At 44.9% G+C, this 16345-nt stretch overlaps 1 long non-coding RNA gene and 3 other non-coding genes across 4 annotated transcripts; all 4 read left to right on the plus strand.

The window, feature by feature from the left end:
• Positions 1–11355: 11355 nt before the first annotated feature.
• Positions 11356–16223, plus strand: LOC146865844 (uncharacterized). Its single transcript, XR_014976703.1, has 11 exons — positions 11356–11417; positions 12139–12174; positions 12951–12985; positions 13182–13228; positions 14056–14104; positions 14810–14838; positions 15035–15065; positions 15262–15297; positions 15713–15749; positions 15952–15997; positions 16092–16223. It is a non-coding gene; the product is annotated as an uncharacterized LOC146865844 (long non-coding RNA).
• LOC146865845 (small nucleolar RNA SNORD26) lies at positions 12807–12877 on the plus strand. Its single transcript, XR_014977548.1, has one exon. It is a non-coding gene; the product is annotated as a small nucleolar RNA SNORD26 (small nucleolar RNA).
• On the plus strand, positions 13730–13798 carry LOC146865846 (small nucleolar RNA SNORD27). Its single transcript, XR_014977545.1, has one exon. It is a non-coding gene; the product is annotated as a small nucleolar RNA SNORD27 (small nucleolar RNA).
• LOC146865847 (small nucleolar RNA SNORD30) lies at positions 15787–15856 on the plus strand. Its single transcript, XR_014977547.1, has one exon. It is a non-coding gene; the product is annotated as a small nucleolar RNA SNORD30 (small nucleolar RNA).
• Positions 16224–16345: the final 122 nt, after the last annotated feature.

Consider the following 16345-nt stretch of genomic DNA (forward strand, 5'->3'; position numbering starts at 1 on the left):
CTGGCTAAGCATGGTCACTTTATTACCACGCTTAGCCAGTTTCAATTTTCTGAAACAAAGTGTCTCAGACACGGATATTAGTTTGATTTTTCCAACTTCCATTTGTACCTTATTCGCAAATCACTGAGTATACAACCTTTATTTTTACCACAACAAGTTACAATTTTCACATTAAAATTATCACTGGCTGCTACCATCTCACAGCCTACAATCCAGTAGAGCAGTATCACCTATGTACAGTAAGAATCTATAAAATGCATTGTTTCATTTAGGAGGATCACACTGTTAACTGGCCAATAATCAAAGTCTACCAAATGGCACTCTAAAATTAACGGTGTCAGAGCTCATCCCTGCCAAATGCATGGATCCATTTGTATTAGTGCACTATCTCCCACTTTGTGGTTGCATTTCACTACCATACTTGATTGCATATGTCAGCTTGAATCATTGTCAATAATCGCTCAAACCCATAAAACTTCAATGAATTAAGTGTATGGGGATCTAAATTTTGGAATTGAAGGAACACATACTTTGTTGAAAGCATGTACAAGTTCTAGAGAAATTATCTTTTTAAGTGAAACTGTGCAGCAATATTATTGCATGAGTTTCGCTTATCTTCATATTTAAAATGATCATCAATTTCAAACATTGATTTGACACATGCCAACTTGCGTGGGATTGACAGTTAATTTCAGATGAATTCAGTGTCAGTTCAGAAAGTGCTGTAAGTGCTCCAGCTGCAGCTTCAACTCTGCCTTCGATGCTGTGTTAATCTTCAAATTCAACAGCTTCAATCTTTGATCGCATCATCTCCAGCTTTTCTGATGTGAGACTTGCTATATTTTGTTGTGTTAGGATATTTTTGTGCACATGAATACCAAAGCTCTATGGTACTATTTAAACCAAGCAGTGAAAAATGTGAGAGGATTAAGACAGATTAAGTGCCGTTTTAAAGAGAAAGGTTTTTAGATCCTTTTTAAACAGAGCCAGAGAAGGATTCGTTCAACCGTCTACAGGGAGTAAATTCCATTCTTTGGCAGCTGCAAAGAAAACACCTTTCCACCAAAAAGAAGCAGTGCAGACCGTGAGAACATCTAAGATGATTTTGCCAGTAGAACATAAATTGTGAGTAGAATTGATGTTAAATGTTTCAGCCAAAAAGGCTGCAGGCAACCATGAATGGTGCTATTCGTGATGACTAGACTTTTAAACTGAATGCTATGTCTCACCTGAAGCCAATAAAGTTGGTTCGAGAGGGGAGGGGTTAATATGTTCTTTGATGGTACTCTTAGGAATAAAACAAGCTGCAATATTTTGAATTTTAAATCAGCTGAAATCTTCTACATAGTTCTTTTGGCAGAGCAAGATAGCAAGATATAGAATAAACCGGCCTTGATCATATCATGGTACTGACCACTTGTTTGTTAAGAGAAACAGGAATAAATAGCAACATTTGCTCCAAACGGTTAAGGTACCAGCAACAAGAGCTCGAAATCTGGGTTATTTGAGGTTTGATTGTTGAATTAGCATCTAAAGTAAAGCAAATGTTTTCTACTGCATTTATTGTAACAGGTACCAGGCCAAAAACATCTTTCCATAGAGACAGTTGCCTTTCTCAATGCTATTTTTAGTAATCAATAATTTCGCTTCAAAAGGGTTCTTTTAAGGGACCCTATAAAAAAGGACAGTATGGTCAATGGTATAAATTGCTGCAGGGAAGTCAAGCAGAATCATTACTCCAACTTCTCTATGGTCTCATTGCATTTGCAGGTTGTTGAAGACCAGTGTGACCACCAGTTCAATGCAATGGCCAGGCCTGAATCCTGCATGCAAAACGCAATACATTATTGTTTTCAGCAAGTTTGGAGTTGGTGGAATGCAATTGTTTCCATGATTTGAACCAAACCAGGAAGAAGAGAAATCAGAATATTATTTCTTGTATCTTCTGAGGGAAGAGAGGGTGTCTCTAATAGAGGGTTTACCATTGCTGATTTCCACACTTCTGATACTTTGCATTGCTATATCTTAAGGATATCCTGAAGATTCAGCAAAAAGAGCTATTGTTTGAACTTTAGTTTCCGGAACAGAAGCATTACAATTGGGTTGAATGAGTTGGCCGACAAAGTGGATCAATGTTCAATCTAATTCTAATAATTTTGGTCATAAAGTGAGAATTCAATTTAGCACACATGTTCTGAAGGGCGTCAAGACATGGTTGATTAGCTAGAGGAGCTGAAAAAGTTTCAAGACCACAAACATTTATTTTGACAAATTTGGAGCTTTTATTATTTTTGGGCGTGTTGTAGTCAATTTTAGCTGAACAAAGTCCTTACTAGTACTTCAATAACGCACACTACAAATCTGTTTAAAACATGTTACACATCATCACTTCCACCTATGGATTCTTGCTACTATGCTGCCAATTATAACGTTTCCATCTGTCTCACAGTGAAACAAACTCAGTACAACAAGATAAAAACAATCAGTAACTACTGCCATTGTCTGTTTAGATATTTTAAGCCAACTTTTGCTTTCTAATCCCTTTTGGATTAATCATTGTTTTAATACCAAGCTGCCTAGTTGAATTAGGTACAACACTTTTTGCATAGTGTTTTCATTTATCAATGCGCATAGATCTATATACACATATGTTTATTAGAATTGTTGCTCTAGTATCCCTGGGACGAATTACCTGCGTTTTCTTCTTACATTCACATATTCATGCATTTGCAAGCACTTTTTTTATTGATAAATGCATGCTTCACTTAGTATTGCATGTACATGTATACCATATATAATTTGCATTGTTTTAGGTTAATAGTGCATCAACTATTAATATATATGTATTAGTCTGATTTATATTGTGTAATAGAATTTAGTAAACATGCAACATAATTCAAATACTAATTTGTGTATTTTATATAATTCATCGAGAGGTCTGGTCTTTTGAAAATAATCGGAAAAGTGTATTTAGACCTCGTAAGCAACATGTATAAGGCAGAGAGGCATCTCCAGCTTGCTGTGAGCTTCATGTGAGCTGAAGGCCACCTGCTTCTCGGAACAAGGAGGTCCTTAGCAGCTCGGGGAACTCAATTACGGGAATGGAGAGAGATCTTACTCAAGTACAGAAGCCAAGTAGCAACAATCACATTGCTAAGAAATGTGGGGTAGAGGTCATTTAAAAACATGAAGGCCAGATTTAAGGTTTGACAGAAAGAATGGTGTCAGTCAGGATGGTGGAGAACATGACTTTGTCTGCAAATTTAGAGATGACTACCTGCCCAGCAGTCATGTCTGCCACAGCCGGTCCTTCCAATATTCTAAAAGTTTAGTGGACGGTCAATGACGGTTTAAAAACTCATCCATCAAACTTTGTTTCAGAAACACAGTAGGAGTTTGTTTATGAAAAACAGATAACTAAACAGCCCCACACACACTTGGAGATTTCTCCCACAGTGTGCTGATCATTATTGTTTTGTCCTGCGCTTCACTGCCAGGTTTTTCATGGTGGTGATGAACTGGAAAAAAAAAACACTACATCATCCACCCTTTATAGGGTGGGCAGTGTTATGTCCTTACTCTGACGGTCCCTACTCTGTTGGACAAGTATTCTGTCAGCAGGGACAATGGCCCTATGGGGTCTCCATTGACACAATACTTAAGGTGTGCCCATCTGTAAATGACACCAATAGTATATCCTGTCCTCCAAACTCTAAATCAGGCACTTAGAAAGCCACTTGGTTTAACTAGGGCCTAGAAGGAAGGGGTTGGCTGCCAAAGACTGATTTAATCATTTAATGGAATGAATTATTGAAATACTGTGCCAATGTTGTAATTCTTTTGAATATTTTATTTATTAATCACTTTTTTGCTACAGTTGTGTTTATTTTTATAATTATATCTCGTCATAACATTTGCACTAGACTAGGGTATTCATTTTAAGTAAGTATTTAAAATATATTCAGGTACATGCATCAATGTTAAAGATTGCGATTCCTTATTTGCGATTTTAAGGAATCGCAAATAAAGACTCGCAAAACGCGATGCAACAATAAAACTGCGATAAATTAAAGAATCGCTAAAAATCGCAAATATAATAGCGATTCAGGCAATTGCAAACTCGCTATTAGCGATTTCGCTATTTGCAAAATCGCAATTACCAAAGTCGCTTTTTGATGCATCTTGATGACATCAGAACCAGGAAGTGAGCAGCTCCAGTCTCATTTTCAGTGCACAGTCTCAGGGAGAGGAGGGAGCTGGCTCTGGGAGCTGAACAGGAGTGGGACAGAGACATTTGAAACACCTGGAATTTCAACTAAATGGAAGCCTCACAAACAGCAGAGGACAGCCAAACAGGCAGGAAGAGGAAAATGAAGTTTTCTGAAAAAGAAATTGGCACCCTCATTGAGGGAGTAGCCCACAGCCATGATAAGCTTTTTGGCAAATTATCATTAAAAGTGGCAGAGAATGAGAAAAGAGAAAAATATGGATCCAGATCCAAAACAGGGTCAATGCCATTGGGGTGACACACCGCACCATCGAAGAGCTGAAAAAACGATGGTACGACTTGCGCAGTCGGGCTAAGGTGCGCATTGCTGACCGGCTCAAGGAGGCAATGAAGACGGGAGGAGGAACACCGACAGACACTTGGAACACTCCCATGGAGGACTTGGTAGAATCCACAATCCAGCCTGAAGCTGTTGTTGGTGTGACATAGCTAGACACGTCAGGAGCGTCAAACACATCTGAAGGTAAGATGAATGCATGTTACCATTGTCCTAAATTATAAAGGTAGAACATGACCTCAGTACAGCACAAGTGCACATTTTGAACATCCAGTACACAATGTATTCATAAAGGGAGGTGCATTATGGGAGATGTAGTCAGGTCAAGCAGTTACAATGACAAACACACAAATATGAGATAAACAACTATAAATAGTGTAATATATTCTCAATTTAATAACAAAGCAAAAATTATATTACTGTGACATGACATCACAGACATTAATTAATGCTGTTTTGCACTGTTTAACCTCACAGATGCACAATGTGTAGAAGCTGAGGATAGTGATTTCCAGGACATGCAGGACACCAGCGCAGTTGAACAAATGGACACACCCGTGTTGCCAAAAAATCCATCACGTGCCCCAAACTCATGCAGGGCAACTGTCCCATCACTGGTCACCATGGATTCTGATGATGAGGCTGATGCAATACCAGATGCCAGCCATGGCCAAGCCACTCCCATCCCAAATCCACAAACACAGGTCCGCAGAAGCAATGTCAGAGTCCGGCGTAGAAGAGCTAGATCACTCAGAACACAGCAGGAGGAGCAACCAAATGATGTCTGGGGTGGTCTTGAGGGACAGATGCTCCGTATGCAGCGCCTGCAGACCAAGAACACACGTGCAGTACAGTTACAAATTGGGAAGATGGCAAGCAACATTGCAGTACTGTCCGATAGCGTGCAGCAACTGACCAAGGTCATGCAGGAGGGACAAGTATCCCAGAAAAGACACCAACGTGAACTAATGCAGCACCTCAAAATGTATGCTAAATCAAACAATAGGCTGGCCACAACAACTGCACTGCTGGCACGTAGGTCTGTGACCATGCAAACAGAAATGTGCCATTGGAGCGGGGATGTGGCTAAAGCACTGGACCAGGTGACCAATGCAGTGGAATTGATTAATGCTTCCACAATTGCGGCCAACATTTCCACGCAGGAAGAGGGTAGTGAGGTGACCTCAAGCATAAGTAGTTTGGCAATGCCAGTCGCCACTGCAGCAAGATGCAACACACGCAGCAGTACCCCCTCCGCTTCCAACATTAGGGATGACGATGCTGGCTCTGACAGGCGTCTGGGTGTTCGTGGGAGAAAGCGCTAGACTGCCATGTACAATAACATTCCAATATGGTGACGTAACCATTGTTGTAATCTGACCTTTTGACTGACTTACAAGTCATTATTCATTTTCAATCCACTTATGTCCATTACTCAGAATCCTGTGCCACTGGTCACATTAAAAGTGTGCTTCAACACTCATGTCATTATTTATTTAATTAAAGATTACTTTGATTGTAATATAAAGTTTCTGTGTCATCATTACTCACCTCAGAAATAATTTTGTGTGATGTCCAATCTTCTCCTGCGCCCTTTTGCTGCGCTTGCCCCTTGTGCTACACGGTGGTGTGGCACTTGCTGGTTCCCATCCTCCGAGTCGCTGTCAGACACCTCGATTTCCATTCCTTCCTGTGTCGCAATATTGTGCAGCATGGCACATGCTGCTACTATCTTGCAGCATTGTTCAGGATTGTACTGAAGTGCTCCACCGGTCTTATGGAGACATATGAATCGGCTCTTCAGCAGCCCAAATGTGCGCTCTATGATGTTCCTTGTTGAAATATGTGCTGCATTGTACCTCTGTTGATTGGCAGATGTGGGATTGAGGTAAGGCGTCATAAGGTAATTACGCAAGGCGTATGCACTGTCACCTACATGTAAGTAAGCAAAGGGTCAGTGGCAGTTTGACATTGACATATGTACAATGACTGTGAGAATCAATTACACATATTTACCAAGCAGATGTCCCTCTCCAAATTCTCCCCTGACAAGACGGGTGTGTATGCCACTTTGCCTGAATATATAAGAATCATGTGCACTCCCAGGAAATTGCGCAACAATGTCAGTTATTATGTTTTTGGCATTGCAAACAACCTGAATATTGAGGGAATGGTAGCATTTCCTATTTCTAAATACATATTCCTGTGCTGCAGGGGGACATATTGCCACGTGGGTGCAATCAATACAACCCAAAACATGTGGGAAGCGATCTGGTAAAACTCCTGTTTAGTTCTCGCAAGGTCAAGCGCGGTGGTAGGGAAATTGATGTGTGACCCGATCACGGCCATCATGGCATCCAGGAATGCTTTGAATATTCTTGAAAGTGCGCTTTGTGACACACCTCCTGCTACAGCAATGACCCCCTGAAAACGGCCTGACGCCAGTAGGTGTAGGCAACATAGGACCTGCACATGCGTTGGGATAGCATTGGTCCTAGGTGTCTGTCATTGCAGAAAGGGATCTAATTCATTGATTAGATCATGGATCATTGCTGCATTGAGCCTATACTTATCGTATATCTCATCCTCTTGCTGTCCTAGCAAAGTTATGCGGACTCTGAAAATGCGCTCCTTTATTCGCCTCCGTCTGTGTCCAGCAGCCTGCAGCCTCATCCTCCTCGCCATCAGGTAAATCCCTGCCATTGTGAAATGTGCTAGCTCATTCTGGGTGTGTTTAAATAGGTTTAGGTTGATTTTCAGCTGTATCTGATTTGCACTCATGATTACCACCTGGTTGTGATCCTTCTGTTTTTAGCTCTCGCAAAATTGTGATTTTCTGTGAAATCGCAATTTGCGAGTTTTCATGCATATATTTTGAGAATCTTTATTTGCGATTCGCTATTTGGGAGACGCAAATACAAAATCGCAATATAAATCGCAGAATGTTTAGCGATTCTTTATATTTGCGAAAACTTGTGTTTTCGCAAATATACAGTTGATGCATTGCTACACGGTATTTTGCGATCCCAAAAGCCATTTTTTAGCGATTCGCTGATTTTGCGATTTTTTAAACGCCTGATGCATGTGCCTGATTGTGTGTATTTCTCATATGTCTTATATGTGTCCATCCACAAGAAAAAAGGTTCAGAATTAACAGATAAAACAAATAGTCCTGCTGTCTGACAGGACTGATGGTTATACGGAAGGCACCATCCACAATTAATGTATTGGTGGTTTGTGGGTTACAGTCTGCCAGATTATCTGCATCAAGATGGAAAATTCGCTCAGCCTGCTCTTTCCCACTTGTTTTAGAGTTTTTAAAACTCTGCTATATTTGCTTATGTGCAAAAACATATCACTGGCCTTCTAGGAATGCCTATGTTTTTAAATATGATACAGGCTTCATGATCTTTGAGTGTTGAGTTTTGATGGAATCCAACTTTTTCATGCATTGCTGAGACGTTTCCGTCCAGGTTAGAGAGAGCTAAGGCATGTACTGGCGTCTGTTTCTAGTAGGTAAGGCTTCACGTTTTTCGGGAGGGAGAGCTAATATCACACTGATACTGTTTTTTAGGTCTCGCCTGGCTATCGCGTAAGCGATTGCAAAGCGAGACTATAGAATACGGGTTTCAAAAGTGCTCCCAAAAAGCGGATTGCATGGCTAGTGTTGCAGTTAGTGCTCTAGCGTCCGACGCTAGAGCGCGTATGTAAACGACGTTATGCGTACGCCGTGACAGTGGCGTACGCGTCTAGTTAAATAAAGGGGGGCGTGCCCCCGAGGCGGCAGTTCGCGCCGAGACACCCAACTGTGTGTGGCCTGTTTTGTTGCGCTGCGCAGCGGCTGCTAATCATTCCCTTACTACGACGCAACATTGGCGACGATGCGGCCGGACCTGCCGCGTGCACCGCAACTAGCGCTGCCTCTGCTCCTAGGATCGCGGCAGTCCCACGATTCTGCTCTGGCCTCGCCCGAGCCCCCTCCGGCCTGTCACGCTGCTCGCTCGAGCCAGGGCCACCACGTGTCTGTGTATCCAGCTGCTGCTGCCAGGGCCTGGACTTCACTGCAGCCCTCTCCACACGGTGAGCTGATGTGCACCAACCACTAGTGCCTACAACCGGTGGAAGAAGATTCCCGCTGGTCTCGCCTCAGCGTTGCGCCCCTCCTGGTGCATCGTGCCACATCCTCTGCGCCAGCCCCCCAGAGGCCCTGAAGTCCTCCACGTAGCCCTCGTCTGCCCTTCGCCACGCTGGTCCTCTAGCAGCTGCCCTGCATCCCAGCGCCACGCCTTCCCTGCCGCACCATGGGAGATGACGGAGCCCAGGCGCCTGTCCACCCGTTTCACCCTCCGACCGGTGTCCTGCCACCCTTCAGCGAGACGGCTGACCCCGCCACGGCCGCCCCACGCTGGCAGACGTGGATCGGCAGACTCAACAACTACTTCATCGGTTCTCGGGAGACGGACGGGGCGGTGAAGCGCTCGCTCCTTCTTCACTACGCGGGGGAGGAAGTCTTCCTGTTGTTTAAGCACCTTCCCAACACCGGTAATGCGGACGACTACGACGCGGCCGTGACGGCCCTCAACACTCACTTTGACCCCCAGATGAACCCGGATTTCGAGAACTTCAAGATGCGTCAGGCGAAGCAGAAAGAGGGGGAGTCAGTGGATGCTTTTCATGCACAGCTGAGGGTGCTCGCGGACACTCACCTGGTTGGTGACCGAGCAAAAGAAGAGATCAGGGCGCAGCTCATCTATGGCATCCGAAGCAAGAAGCTGCGGAGCCTCATCCTCCGCCAACCAAACATCCCGATGGCTGACATTCTGGTGCTGGCACGGTCCCACGACCTGTCCGACGCATGTGCGGAGGAGATGGAACAAGCGCTCACACGAGGCACGGGGCCAGGAGTGACCGTCAAGACAGAGCGCGCAGACGCAGTGAGGACGCGCGAAAAGGCGCGCCGACCAACACCCAGGAGGTCGCCCCCAGCGCAGTGTGACTACTGCGGGTACGAAGAACACCAAGGCAAGACGTGCCCTGCGAAAGGTAAAACGTGCACCAGCTGTGGCACCCTGAACCACTTTGCCTCCGTCTGCCGGAAGCGCGCCCCGCGGAAGGATCACAGGGGCAATAGGCCTGCGAAAGGCATGGTGAGACAGCTATCCCAACTGTCCCTCTCCTCACGCACTGACGCTGAACCCAGACACACGCGAGCCCTGCAGGAGGACGACTCGGAGTCTGATGATGGAGAGGAGACATACGTGATCTCGTTCACCAGAGCCCTAAAAAGCACAAGACGGCCACAACCCCGGTGCGACGTCAGGGTCGCAGGGTCAAAGGTGAACGCGGTGATCGACACGGGAGCATCAGTCACCGTCATGGGGGTGCAGCAGTACAGTAGAAAGCACGTTCTAGCCAAGAGCGTGTCACTCGAATTGCACTCCGATGGAGAAATTAATCAAGCGAGGATAAGTTCTGTAATTCAAAGAAATTTTTATTCAAGTAAATCCATTCAATGAGTCCTTTAGAGGACGAGGTTTTCATAGTATTTCCATATCACAACGAGTGTATTAAATGTCATAACTCGATGTATCCCATGTAGCCCAATGCATTTCGGGCCAGTGTGGCCCTTCGTCAGGGGCAGCACTAAAATTAGAGGATACAAGGAAGCAGCTTTAGTCGATATGGTACATATCAATAATGAACAACAGTAGATGAAAATTGAATAGATATATTCAAAGTGGATGAAATGATTAATGAAAACAGGATGATGATGCTGGTGATGAAGATAAGGTGCAGTTTTGTGAAAAGAATCGTGTATCTAGTTTACATGTGGGATATCGTAGGATGAAAATAAGGAAGGTGTTCAAAAGTGCAGTTAGAACAAGAAAAGATGTGTGAGAAAAAAAGGAAACCGTTGTGCGTCAGCGCACGGTGAGTTTAAAGGTACGTGCGGGATGTTGGTCTACGAACGAGTACATAAACCGTCAGAATTGTGAATGTGATAGAAAAGGTTGATAAACGGGTAACAAAAGTCACAAGTGCATAGATAAGCAGGGAATGTGAACGAAAAACGAGCTAAAACCCATGTATAGGATACGGGGTAAAATACGATATAACACAAAAACACTTACGTGATACAAGCTTTAGATTCGATCGTAACTCTGTGTTTGTGAGCTGTAGGCGTTTGTTAGCGGGTAAATCTACTGCGTGACGTAAGTGATATTTAAACTATGTCACGTGCTTATCGCCACGAATCAAAGTGTCAGAAAGCCGAAATGGCCAATGACAAGGTGTATCTAGAGAGTATACCTGCGGACGTATAGGGAGCGGGTAAATACGTCGAGAGACGGTAGAACCAATTAAATGAATTGGAGTTTACAAGAGCAGGTCAGTAGGTTGCAGGTGTGTCTACTGTGTGTGGCCTGTTTTGTTGCGCTGCGCAGCGGCTGCTAATCATTCCCTTACCACGACGCAACAGCTAGCACGCGCACAATCACGCGCATCGTGTCGCCATGCAATCCGCCTTTTGGGAGCACTTCAAAGGGTCCGCTCCCCCGCCCCCAAGCGTGCGCGCGCGCCACACTCCGCCGGGCTTGTTTTTCTTTTTTTTTTAAACTTCAAGCGCGAGGCGCGCGTGCGGCCAATGCTTGTTAAATCAGTATTTACCTTCATTTACTTATTTCCCCTGACAGAGTCACGTGCCTCTAAAAATACACTTTTATTTTGAAACTCCCTCTCTTCTTTCGTGACACGCCCATTAAAAAGGACATCATTCCCAGCATGCCCTGCACTGGGCTATATAACGGCAGGTCGCCATTTACTCAGCCTTCTTTGCAGCTCTGCGTTAGTGAGGTAAGCTGTTCTTTAATGGTCGTGGACCCCGCCCCCCGTGTCTATCGCAGGTTGGCTGCTTCGTTAAAGGCTTCTCACACTCTCGTCCCTGTCCGGGTTTTGTGTCGAAGCTATCTATTTTATCACCAGTGGCGTTTGTGTTGATGGGTGCGTACAGTCTCCTTCACAGTGGGCGGTGTTACGCGATCCGGTGTCTGCACGCTTCGCCGAGCGTTTTTACGCAAGTTCTGCGACGTGGCCGTCAGTGCAGCTTAAGAACGTGTGTTTTTGTTGTTGTTGTTGTTGCAATCGTTAACCTATGCTGCTCCGGCATTTGCGGTCTTCGCTGGTATGAGCACGCATAATGCGGTGTTAGCAGCACAGTGAAGAATATCTATCTGTTCCGAATGTCTCGCTAGATACCTTACACCTACCGACCCTTCAATAAAATATGAAGGGGCCGAGTGTGAGCGAACTCCCACCCCTGGAACTTAGCTCGACCACGTGGGCGATGGCCCTCTGCGCAGTCTTCCTATGATGAAACTTTTCACAGACCTGTTCTGAATGTCCGTGTGGAAGTGTTTCTCTGAGTAAGACGTATACGCCTCGTATGAGACTAGCGCCACTTTATATTAAATGTTACTTTAACTAGTAGCTTTATCTGTACTGCCCCCTCTCCCACCCTTGTTTTACACTCGTGCTGCAGGTATCTCGTTTTAATATTGACTTCTTTATTTTGTAGTTTGACGATATGCTTCTGGACCTTACTGACAGTCGGGTGAGTACATTCGAATCTGCTGGTTTCTTAAAGTTTCCTTGTAACTTGCAGGCTAAATGTTGTTGGTGTATGGCCAAAAGTTGCAGCTTCATTAGGCGTAAACAATTTTCTTTGAGGCAGTGAAATAAAATACAAGGTTTTATGAGTAACTTGGATAAACTTAATATTATACTTGCATTGGTCTTTGTCATCAAATAGACATCACGGCTCGTAGGGCATGTTCTAAGGTTAAGGACTGCCTCCGAATCATTAACATAACTTTTATTATTTTTTTAATGACACTACGGCTCATTTTACCCCCCCCCCCCCCCCCCCCATCATTAAGTAGTATTTTCACACTGAAGTTAGTTCATAAGAAAACCAACATCGATGCGAGGGTCTCTTCCACGAATTATCCACTCGGCAGTACCGCCATTAATGGTCCAATTATAAATTAGACAAACTACCTAGGGTCATTCTACGCCTCGTTGGGTGTAGTAAGCGCGATATAAATGCAGTTATAATACGATTAAGATGACTAACTAGTCTTGAAGCCAGCTTTTCATAGTTGACTGCGGCCCATTCACCGCAGGCGTCGATCTACGTAGTCTTGCTTATTTTTATTTTTTTTGTGGGGAGGGGGGCATGCAATGCTGCGACGATGATAACCGAACTCTCTCTTTCTGACTGTTGGTGGAGACTTCTTTACCAGATCCTGAGCAGCATAGCATAACGACATGTGCGAGGTGATTTACCTGCTTCCAGCACATCTAACCTTGGATTTTTTTCCCTCCTAGAATGACTTGCCGCCTGTCGAAACGGCTACAACCAGGTATGTTCAGCTGCAAGCAATTTACGGTTTGGGCCTAAATGTAGTAACCAAAAACTCGGTAGTTTAAAGTGCGATGATGTTTAACAAGCACATAGCTGACCTTTTGTGATGTATCCTAACTCTGAGCTAGTTGCCCTGCATGTGATTAGGACAAGTTGTGTCTGAGAAACTCTAATGCATCCATTTTTGCTCTCAGGCCGTTCGTGCTGCAAAGTCCGATACACCACGGTGCTGACTCTCCAGGTAATTTTGCGTCCCTTGATTTCATGATGGGCTGTGTGGCTGCGCAGGTGTTAATCATGTGTCTCGTAAGGTGTGTGCTCGTGGCACACGAGTACCTTTGGGTTCCCCACACTTACGAGCAATTAGCGTGAAGTTTTATTACCATCTGGCGCACGAGGGAGTAAACTACTTTGTCAAGCGTCTTAAACAACGTGCCGAGGTTTGAGCCGCGTGGCGCAAAGGCAACGTTACGTTTGACCATTTTAGAGCTGTCTCCTGCAGACGAGGAATAGCATAACTGCACTCCACTATTTTTAGCTCCTCGTAGAATTTGGCAGGTTCCGCTGTAAGTTCACTCAATGTGTATCTTTTTCACACATGGCACCGAGGAGAGTAGCGTATCGGACCCAGTCATGTGCCATTTCTTAGCTCAGTTTTACGTTCTGTAATTAACTGATTTAAAATTATGACGCCAAACCAGTAGCCCAGAGTTCAACTTAAAGCACTCGCTACAAGGATTCTGTTCCGTGATGAATTCTATAGACAAGCATATGGCTGACTGTGTGGTGATGCCTTCTTTAATCTGAGAACAGAATGAAAGGGCGGGCGATGCCCAGAAACCCTTGTCATGGGCAAGAGACCACTTGGATGCTTAGTGGTTAGTAATGCTCACGACTAACCCCCTAGAACGTAGTAATAAGTCACTCGGTAGTTTAAAGTGCCTTGAGCGATGTGTATCGAACACCTAAGTGACCTTTTGTGTTGAATCCTAGCGCTGAGCTAGTTGCCCTGCTTAGGAGTAGGACTAGTTGTGTCGAAGAAACTAATGCATCCATTTTCGTTTTCAGGTCTCGCGTTCATGCTTCAAAGAGCGATACACAACGCTGCTAACTCCAGGTAAGTGTCTATCTTCATGTCATGGGTGTTCATGCTTTGTGGTTGCGCAGGTGCTAAAAAAAGAATTTTAGGGTGGGTGTGGGCGCACTTGTAGTAAAATAAGTACTATTGGGTTCCCCACGCTGTTTAGCTACTAGCTTTAACAAGGTTTACCATCTGGCGCTCAAGGGAGCAAACTAATTATGTCAAGCGTCTTCATCGACGTGCCGAGGTTTGAGCAGCGTTGGTGAACTCAACATTGTTTTTGACCATTTTAGAGTTGTTTGGAATACTCTGGCCTCTGCAGATGAGGAATAATATTAAAGGTAACTGCTCAACACTCTTTAGCACCATTCGTAGAATTTGGCAGGTTCTGCAGCACATTTATTCAATGGGATCTTTTTCGTACATGGAACCGAGTTATTTTCTATTTTAGTCCGGTTTGACTTGCTGTATAATCAGTTACTGACTTCAAATTATGACGTCAAACCAGTAGCTTAGAATGAATTCTTCTGTGCTTTTAATGCACTCGCTACAAGGGTTTTTCTGTTCCGTGATGAATTCTATAGACAAGCATATGGCTGACTGTCTGGTGATGCCATCTTTAATCTGAACAGAATAATGAAAGGGCGGGCGATGCCCAGAAACTTGTCATGGGCAAGAGAACCACTTGTATGCTTAGTGGCTGGTAATGGTCACACGACTAACGCTTTTTTTTCTCCCCAGGGTGATGCTCCATGAATGGACACTCGCAGGTATGTGCTAGACTGTCGGGATGGGAGGACAGGCTTTTGATATTTCTTTACCTCCACATGATGTTTTAAGTCTCGTTCGTCAAACTCTGTGAAGAACACTCATAGCGTGGTGGAGTTCTGATGGTGGCAAAGCGGCGAGGGTGCATGTGATGGTGACTCTACCACCTGCTCTTATACCTGCGCGTCTTTCTTTCAGATCCGTCGTGACTCGCCAGGGAGCAAGCATGGCAAGTAAACTACGTTCTAAAATTACTTCTAGGCTGGCTGCGGTAGTCTGAGAGGATGATATGGGTTAACCCATTACTAGCTGGACGACTTCGGTCTTATGGCATCTAAGTCACCAAAGCCCTGATCTGACTGCCCTCATCTTTTCTATTGTTCACTTAGTGAGTGTCCGAGACTGACGCAGTCTTTACTTTCTAGGTGGCTGTACTGATGCTGAGGTGGACTCCTTTCAAGGTATGGATTACTCCAGCTCTAGGAGTGTCTGGAAGGGTCTGCATCTCTTTAGCTGGGTTGGGTTCAAGAAAGGGTGGTAGGGGCCGGTATTGCCGCCCCTCTTGGTAATTGTGATATTTGTGCCACTAGCGCGTGGTGCTTGTGCCTTCTCGGTTAAGAAAGCATTCTTATTTTGGGGCCCAGCCTTCCACAGGGAAGGAGTAGGGATATGGTAGCACCCCTCAGGGGGCCTTGCTAGCTCAGATGAGCACTGCTCTCATGCAGGTTACATTCCCAAGCGCTGTCGGTGATGAGTACACTAGCTCACTTGGATTCATTGTGAAACGTACCGAACAACTGAGACAACGCGGAGGGGCTGGGACCAGTTCTTGCTCTGTCTGTGCAGTACTCACCATGCACATTGCTTTCCCGACAGGTCTCCACGGCTGACGGACGTCTTGCAGTCTCACAGGGTAAGTTGTATTCTGGGGGCGCTCTGTGGGTGTGCACTGATATGATGATTTACTCATGGAATCTCGTTCGTCTGAAATTCTGATGAGACCTTGTTTTTCTGACAGCTGTGGGTGGGGTTCTGGGAGTATTGTGCCCTTCTGGGTGATGCAGGTGACGAGTTAAAGGGGCAGTGTTTGAATGTGCCTGTTTTTTGTCTTCTAGATTGAAGCGGTATCCTGATCCTAGTCGGGGATGAGATGCTTTGCAGGTAAATGTATTGGATTCTCGAGCTCGCATCCTCCCCACCCCCCGAGTTATTTAACCTGCCTCGTGGCTTCACTCTGAATGCTGCCCTTTCTCAGGTGCCTGCAGTCCCATCTGGAATGATGAACTTGTAACCACTATACCTTGAGCCTTGGCTGTGATAACACTCGTCGCTATCCTGACTAGATGGGACCCTGCTCCCTGCCTCGCCTTTCCCATTTGAAGGATTGTTAGCAAAGTCTTTACTTTGCTCTACAGGCGCAGCCTCTCCCGGTGACTTTCTTAGGTGAGCGTCTTCAATCTCGATTTACTAAAGGTGTGGTGCGTAGCCTTGCATGTATGCGGGGACCAG

The sequence above is a fragment of the Triturus cristatus genome, chromosome 2_1 (genome assembly GCF_964204655.1).
Source record: "Triturus cristatus chromosome 2_1, aTriCri1.1, whole genome shotgun sequence".
Taxonomy (NCBI): Eukaryota; Metazoa; Chordata; class Amphibia; order Caudata; family Salamandridae; genus Triturus; species Triturus cristatus.